At 36.2% G+C, this 8,851-nt stretch overlaps 1 long non-coding RNA gene across 4 annotated transcripts; it reads left to right on the plus strand.

Moving 5' to 3' along the window:
* The first annotated feature begins 3,293 nt into the window (after positions 1-3,293).
* On the plus strand, positions 3,294-7,186 carry LOC110776088 (uncharacterized). 4 transcript variants are annotated; one of them, XR_002529989.2, is made up of 5 exons: positions 3,294-4,501; positions 4,589-5,544; positions 6,436-6,475; positions 6,578-6,661; positions 6,862-7,186. It is a non-coding gene; the product is annotated as an uncharacterized lncRNA (long non-coding RNA). The 4 variants fall into 4 exon arrangements; XR_008924111.1 differs by having other exon boundaries at positions 3,296-4,758; positions 4,859-5,544; XR_008924110.1 differs by having other exon boundaries at positions 3,405-3,419; positions 4,434-5,544.
* The last annotated feature ends 1,665 nt before the right edge of the window (positions 7,187-8,851 follow it).

Below are 8,851 nucleotides of genomic sequence, written 5' to 3' on the forward strand. Positions count from 1 at the left end.
AAACTAACCAAACCATTCAAAATTTTAATCCAATAATTTTTAAAATTAGCCACTAACCATTAAATTATAGTCCCATTCCAAATAACTGAATTATTATATCTAAATTATTTAAATAATCAATTAGTGATTTGAAATTTACGAATTTGGGGAAAGCAAAATTTGGGTTTATACTTATCGAAAAAGGATGAAATTTTTACCATAGATCAATAATATACCCGGCAACATCGTGTCAAAATTTCAATCAATTCCGAGTTGCTTAGGTCGACCAATTAATTGAAATACTTTCCGACATTATTAATTTTAATTCGAAAATTAACAAAACACGAACACGAGTAATCATGCTAAAACATGCTTTGAAGCGTGTTTTCCCGAGTAATCTGTCAACGAACACGAACTTAGAACTCCACTTATCGTTCCTCTACTTGGTTCACCGACACGTTCAGATCCGTCTTGACAACCGTAGCTTAGACAATCAATCAAGTGTTTTTAGCTTTTGGGAAGAACGGTTTTCACAGAGAGAAAACTGAAGAACGTAATATTCAGAATTAGGTTTTAGGGTTGGAAAACTGATGTGTACTGAGTTGTGTGAAAATACAATAACCTAATTGTATTAAATGATGTAACCGGCCAAAGACCAAGTGGCCTTCACTGGCCACATCACACACGCCCAACCCAACGCCTAGCCACACGTTGCAGGTCGAAGCCCACAGCGCGCCCAGACGAGCAGCTGGGCCATGGGCCTTGCTCACTCGTCGCTGCTATGTTGCCGCTTGTAGACACCTAATTTGTGTCTCCCCTTTGGGATGATGACGATACCATTATCCTTGTTAGGTGATTGGAGTAACTCCAGGCGGAAATCCTTATTGCTAGGAATATTTCCAAATTCAAGATTCAAAATCCAACCCCCGATACCGTTCCCCTTTCGGTTCTCGGTACAAAATACAATTTTCCAAAATCAATTTCAAAATCCAAGTACAATCTCATCTAGTAGACCATCCCATTGGTTTTACTAGGCCTTTTCCACTCAAAATCATATAAGGCAAGTTAAATTCAGGCGCCGACCCACAAAACCGAGCATGCCGGGCCCCGTCCCGTAAAACCGGAATTCAAAAACCCGAGAAAGGCTTGTTTTTTGACGATAAACGATGCCTTAACCTCCAAGAAAATACAAAACGCCAAACCTAGTACTATTCGTACAACAGGTACAACACTACAAGACGAAACAAGGACGGATCCCCCGTCCTTGCTTTGGCGGCATTCAAGCCACGTCACCAGCGCCTTGCGCTGACGTGTGCTGGTGCCTTGCACCAATTCCTTCTATAAATACCCCTCATTTCCAGCATAATGAGGAGGGGAACAACAATACAACGTCGTAATTTCGACATTATGCCTCAAAATACAACTCAAAAACTCCTCAAAAACACATACAAAATTCCTAAATTCAAAAGCAATTGGGAGCTCTTGCCTAAATCTAACTAGGTAAATACGAATCCCATTCTAATCTACTATGTTGCTTTGATTTCTAAATGATTAGCAAGTTGGTGTTTTTAATCATTAAAAACCACCACTTGCAACAATCACACATGTTTTCCAAAAATATAAACTTTTTTAAAACGCAAAATACAAATTTTTCAAGATTCGAGGATGTCCACGTTGTTTACAATCAATCTTGGACTAGAATCACCATCAAACATGGGGTAATCAAAGATAACACCTTTTAACATTTAAAGGTTTAGTCTTTTGAGATTCAAAACTCCATTTTCAATATACAAGTTCAAGTTTTCAATTTTCAAGATCTTACCATGTTTAGGGTTATTCATAGTTATTTCCCTAAACTAGGATCATTTCAAGTTCAAATTTCAATCATTTCAAGTTCAAACTTCAATTATTTCAAGTTCAAAACTTCAATATTCAAGCTTTCAAGTTCAAGTTTAATATACAAAATCTAGGACATTTGGGTTGAGCAACCTCTCCCAAGTTGAGATTTTTGGCTTTGAATTCGTGTCGGGCGCATTTATTTTTAAGGAGCCGCTTGGCATTCAAATCTCATGTGCCCAAGTACAAATTTCAATTATGCACCTTTCAATATTGCAATTTCAATATCGTACCTTTCAATACCGCAATTTCAATATCGCACTTTCAATACCGCACTTTCAATACCGCAATTTCAATATCGCAATTTCAATACCGCAATTTCAATACCGCACTTTTAATTCCGCATCTTTACTTGCCTAGTCCCTTTCTAGGCAATGTGGACCTACTCCCTAGTCCTTTTCTAGGGGGTCTTGTATTTACTAATTCCGCACTTTATTTAGTATTGTGATGTTGCTTTATTTGCTTTATTGCTTTCATCACCAACATGCTAAATACAATAAAATGCAAAGGTTACATCACGCTTAACAAAGATATTTTTGGACAAACCGGCCTTAGGTTCCTTAAATCAATCTTTAAAGCAAAGTGAGCACCATACAATTAGAGATTTAATTTGCTCTTAATGCAAACCCACATAGTCTAATCTAGGGTTTATATTCGAAAACAATGTTGTGCCAACGTACTTGAATATTTCTAAAGCTCGCCGAATAAGCATTTTGTTCCCGTGCCCGGATCTCACCCATCCGTTTCAAGGATTCAAGGCCTTATCCAACATAGAGTCACTTGCGGTCTTTCCAAACGAGACTTTAAAAAAATGTTTGGTGGCGACTCCTTCGAGGTACAAAAATTCTACGGTTTTCTAAAGAAACGCCTCTCTTGTAGAACGGGAAACAAGTTTTGACACAAAAAAAACCCCTACACCGCCGTTGTTGCGTGCTCGTGCCAGAACGCGGGTTGGCTTGCTCGCCTTGCTCGCGAGCTTGCTGGCTCGTTGGGCCTTGCACCCTTGCGTGCTTGGCTCGACGGGACGGCAGCTCCGATGCCCTTGGTATTCGCGACTAATACCTTACGGCTATTATTTATCGTATCGTATACGACGAACACTACTACAAAAATGGGAAAAGATACCCTTAAGAAGAGACCTTTTGAATGACATAGTGGGTCTCTTTAATATATAAGATCTAATATAATAGATAACGGATCTCTTATGTATCAAATGACCAATTTTTAAATTGGAGGGAGAAAGATAGAGACCCGTTATCTATATTAACGGCTCTCTAGTATATAAAAGGACGAAACAAGTTTCTTTTTTTTAAAATAACCGGGTCTCTAATATAACACATGGCCCACCATTATGTTGGAACAATAAAGTAATTAACGAAGAGACCCGTCATTTAATATAACGGGTCTCCACTTTCCTTCAATTTATCCAACCCGAAACCAATTCACCCTTTTTCACTTTTCCTCTTTCTTCTTCCGTCGAAATAAGGGTTAGAGAAACATACTCTTCCATTGGCGACCTCACCACCAGCGAACTACAAATTTAGGTTTTTCTTTTCATCATTTTCTTCTTCTCTTTAATTTTTATTTTGAGTTTCTGAATTTCTTGTGGGTTATTTCGATTTCAATTTGTATTATTTGCTACAAAGTTAGGTTTTATTCTGAAATTTTCAACTTCAGTTGATGTTTGATGGTATTGATGTTTGATGGTTTCAACTTCAATTTGTATTTTCTTCTCTTTAATTGATGTTTGATGGTACTTCAATTGAATTTTTCAACTCTCTATTACTCTGACTAGAATAGTAGTTGTGGAGCAAATAAAAGACTTTAACTTCGTCAGTTGTAAGTTGTAACCCGTGGATCCTTTGAGCCTCTTGGGTAATATAAAGCTGCTTGTTTTTCTGTATTGAAATTTTGATTGAATTTGTTATAATATGTTGGTGATTGTCCGAAAAAATTTAAGGGTCAACCATATGTTTTGTAATTTTATTTTCCTGGTATTATTTGATAACCATTTGTAATTTTTGAAATGATCATGTGTTTGTGATACTTACAGTAGGTTGGCTTATCGTCTCTAGTTATGTAAATTTGTAATTATAATTGCTTAGTTGAGTTTTAAGCATTTGATTTTCTTGATATAGTTGAAATAGTTGGTTATCTTTGATGTTTCTGCTTGTGCACATTTATCATATGTTGTATTGTTTTCTATTGATGGAGTTCTTTTGAGTCATGAATCATGTGGCATGTGGATTTTATGACTTCCTTTTGTTTGTGGTTAGAAATTATTGGTGGGATTTTTGGTGAATGGAATGATGGTTGTATTTAATCAATGATTCGTGGTTGAATTAGTTTTAATAAAAATTAATTGGGAAAGGGTTTTAATATGAATGGTAATATTTTGCTACTGTATAATTGGGAGAAAGTTGTACGCATACTGATGTTTTCTAAAAATTTATTTCAAAATATTGATGTTTTACACTACACTTTCATGTCTCATTTCAATGAATTTTAGCTTCAGAAAAAAAATGTTTTGGCTTCACCTTGTTAACTGCAATTTTTAGTTTCTGGGAATCACCAAGGCGCAAACGAGCCTAAAGGACCTCTTGAGGCACTTAGGCCTAAGCTTCAGGTATTTGTCCATCTGTCTCACCTTGTGAAATCCCTTTTCTTATCTGAACTCTTATCATAGAAATTTAAATGATTATGTCCTTCATAGTTGGTAGTTTGCGGTACCTTAAGCATCTTGAGCCCTTAGGACATTGAGCCGGTTCCTTGTGGTACTTTTAAAAGATTGGCTGATGGAGCAGAAGTAGAAGTCGATTAAGTATGTTTTAGTCCCAATTGATGCTTCGCAAGAAATTCTTCGTCATGCTTATCAGTTACTCTGTATGTTTAATTTTCTTCCTTGCACATTGTACTGAGTTTGTCTAGAGAGGGTTTGTTAGTCTGTCTAAATCTCCTAATTCAATTTGTGTTGATATAGCAGGTTTGAACATTGATTCACTGAATGAAGTTGTTGTTTATCGTGCAACAGTCGAATGCGATAGATAGTGACAGGAATAGATTTGCTGATACTTTAGGGTTGCAACGGTTAGGCTATATCCTATGTACCATTGTACGCCACCTTGAGATTCTGGACTCTATTTTTCTCTGGCTAATAATATGTTTCCATGCTTGGCATCTTAGACGAATTGATAGTGTTGTGTTATGTCATGCAGGTCCTAAAGTAGTGGAGTTCATCATTAACCATGCTGAAGTCTCTTTAGTTTTTGTTCAAAAAGATCTGGTTTCTGAGTTTACTGAGTTATAAGATTTTGATCATCTAGTTGTTTTTTGGTGCTTTAGGTTAGAACAGAGGTGGGTAGAGGTGTCTATTAATACTCAAGTCGATACACTTGTAAATGTAGTGAATCAAGGTGTCAAGTCCAACTCGTATGGCTCTGATGCTGCTATAAATAAGACAATGGTGTTTGCGAATATTGTTGATGCAGTAAAGTCAGTAGCTAAAATACTGCAGACTTCTGGGATCCAATGTTTCTGCTACCATAGGAACAATTCTCTTCAAGAACCTACAAATAACTTAGTTGACTTCGGAGAAAGGGGTCGTGTGCTAGTGTGCACTGATGTTGCGGCTCGTGTCTTGACATTTCCAATATATTACACGTTATTCAGGTACTTTGCTCAAAATCATATCTCTAATTGCTATAAAAAAAGTATTTGAGCATTTGAGTATTAAAATAAATGGTAATTTTATCATTCTCTTAGTAAGGGAAATTTTGAGACCTCCTCCAATTTTTCTACTCATAAAAATTATGAATTCATTCTGCTATGGCCATCACTTAGTTTTATCGATTATATTTCAATAAATCTGGACCAAACAAGAGGACAGTAGGAAACTTGCATCTTTAATATGGAAAACAATTATATAATAAATATTTCATTTAAGAATATTGGAGTCCTCCATGTTCCTTCTTCTCCGAGAAAGTTCATACAAAACACATATTCATGTAATAACTTTTTATTTTGTGTTTTACTGTTTGCGTAGTACAGAGTGCTTTGTATTCCGGTGGAGTATTTATCTGTCTATGTTGTTTAATTTTCCTCCGTTTTCCATGGATCATCCTATTTATTGTAACTGCTGAAACTAAGAAAATTTGAGGTTACTTGAAAGTGGTTCCTTTTTTACTTTTTGCATAGGGAAGAAATTTGTTTTTAGAGACATGGGCCGGATGGGTATTATCAACGTATAAAGTGAACCAGTGTGCTGGAATAAGTGAGGTTAAAGAGGGATTTTTTTTCCAAGGTTGGAATAAAGCACAAGTAGAAAGAACTTTGAATAACTTTGAAGAACATACACAAATAAAAAGTAGGAAGATCTTTGATAAATAGAATAAAGGCGAAGTATTTTTCTTTTTTCTACATATAGGATGTTATTGACGTGTCAGGACTGACATGCGCATTGTCTTGGATGATTGATATACTTGTCTCGCTATTAAAAAAAATATAAAAAACTCTCAGTCTTTGTTCCTGACTTGATGATGCTATGTTTTGATGCCTATGCAGATACTAGAATGCTTATCAAAGTGTAACTACCTAAAAAAAGGTAAACGGAGAAAGTGCTTATCAAATCATTTTAAGATTTTGGTTGCTTAGTTACTTATTATTTATTGAGATGCATTCAATTTTGGTCCGCAACCATTGTCAGCTTTGAGAATGTCTCAAGCACACAAAGGAAGAAAGCTGAGGTAGCAGCGTATGTTGTTTCTCTTGGGATGAATTCTCTCAATTGGTAAGTGTCATGAGCTAATTTTTTTTTTCTTGGACAAAGGCCTGAGATGAAAATTAAGTAGAATCATAAGACTTAGGACGAGTTTCCTCAACTTTTTTCGCTCTTATTTTGAATTCGTCTCCACAACGTGTAGAAATGTCATCTCAATTAATTTCTTTTTATAAGCTAATTGTGACTAATTAGGTTGTTTGTTGTTCTAGGGAACTATGGTTTGTGAACTCCCTTCGAAACAGAAGACTGATGTCTGCATTATAATGTACACAAGTGGCACAAGCGCACAACAGGAGAGCCAAATCTAAGAGAGCCAAAAGGGATGGGTTTAATCTATGCAGCTTTCATAGCAGCTTCGAGTGTTCTCATGATTCACACATCTATTCACCTCACGTTAATTTGAAGTTCTGTGCTGAAAGCCTGACACATTTTGATAGCTAGACATAAATGTTCAGATTTTTTATTTGAGGGAACATAAAGTTTTGAATGGATGTGGTAGATTATCTCATTAATGCTAGATTGAAATTTAAGAAATCATTTTTTTGCTTGTAGGTAATGATGGTGGTAGAGAAACGTCAGCAAAATATTTTTTTTAAATCCAAAATTGTCAAAGAGACCCGTTAGGTGAGGGAATGGGTCTCTAATCAGCATTTTTTTTTAGCATAAAAACATGACAAAGAGACATGTTAGGTGAGATAGGGGGTTTCAATTTTTTTAATAAAAAATATTAGAAAAAAATCAAAGAGACCCCCTTTCTTAGATGTGGGGTTTAAATTAATTTATCAAAGAGACCCCATATCTTTAATAAAGGGTCTCTACCCCTTCTTAATTATTGTTAGTATGCGTTATATAAGAGACCCCTTATCTTATCTAAGGGGTCTATTGTTTTTAACAAACAGACCCCCTCTAAATGAGGGGGTCTCTTTATCAAAGAGACCTCTGAGATAGAGACCTCCTCTAAGAGGGTCTCTTAGGCCATTTTGGACAGGTCTCTTTGTCTATTTTTGTAGTAGTGGAATCACCGTCGTACGATACGATTTATTCGTTTCACCCAGCTTACGAATATTCGCGATACGATATACGATTCCGATGCAAGGTCGTATCGTATAATACGTTTTCCAAAACTAATTCCCGAAAAGCTATTAAATGAATTTTCGATTCTTTTAATCCGGTGATCTGTTACATGTCATTGGTGTGACCTTGTAGGTTCAGTCAAGAGTAAGTTGTGAGCTTAATATTCATTAGAACTCACTGATCGGAAACATTGCTCCAGCTAGCTGTTCTGATCACTTCATCTCACTGAATTAATTGTTCGCAATTAATATGAACCTTGGTATTAGACTAAATGCACCTTGGGTGAAGGACATATTTCCTTCACCTACAATATTGTACAATCAAGTAGTTAGCATCCCTGACCACCATGTCGTTGAGAATAACATCAATGGCCGGTTTTGAGTTCGAACAAATGATGATATTGGATAAACTTCTTGCTTTAATCTACTGCAAACACAAATAAATTGCTATGATTTGACCAGTGAGAATAGAAGTGATATGACCCTTAAAACCATAACCCCAAATCCAATCTCTGTTTGAATTCCAACAAACCTACGCCATACCTGCATGATCACCAGCTTTCACAAAGGAAGCGCCACAATTAATTTTCATCCAGAGGGAGGGGGGTGGTTGCCATATTGGTTGAATCGAATGATGATGAGGTTGGGAGATAGGGATGCAGTCTCTTGATGAATGGTATTCCCAAGCTCAAGCTAAAGCTCGAGCACCAAGAGCACACCTATCAGGGGAGTTTTGATGATTTTGAAACACAGACGCATTCCTTCTTAACAAAAAATTTCCATATGATAAAGGCGAAAAGAATTTGCCAATGTAAAGAAATGTTATCTGATGAGGAATTAGGCTTGAGGGTGAGGTTTGCAGATAGCCAATCTGACCTATTTTCAGTGAAGAGAGAATCTGATACGTTATATAACTCCCACACTTCTCTTGCTTGGATACAATCCCTAAGGATATGGATGGTATACTCATGGGAACTAGTACACCAAGCACAACAATATGATTGAATCAATTGTCTCCGTTTTAGTAAAACCTTATGGGAAAGTCTATCAAAAACACACAACCAAAGAAAAAATTTGTCCTTTGACAATGTAGCCACTTTCCAAATCCAACTAACATCATTGTTTA

This window comes from Spinacia oleracea, chromosome 6 (genome assembly GCF_020520425.1).
Source record: "Spinacia oleracea cultivar Varoflay chromosome 6, BTI_SOV_V1, whole genome shotgun sequence".
Classification (NCBI taxonomy): Eukaryota; Viridiplantae; Streptophyta; class Magnoliopsida; order Caryophyllales; family Amaranthaceae; genus Spinacia; species Spinacia oleracea.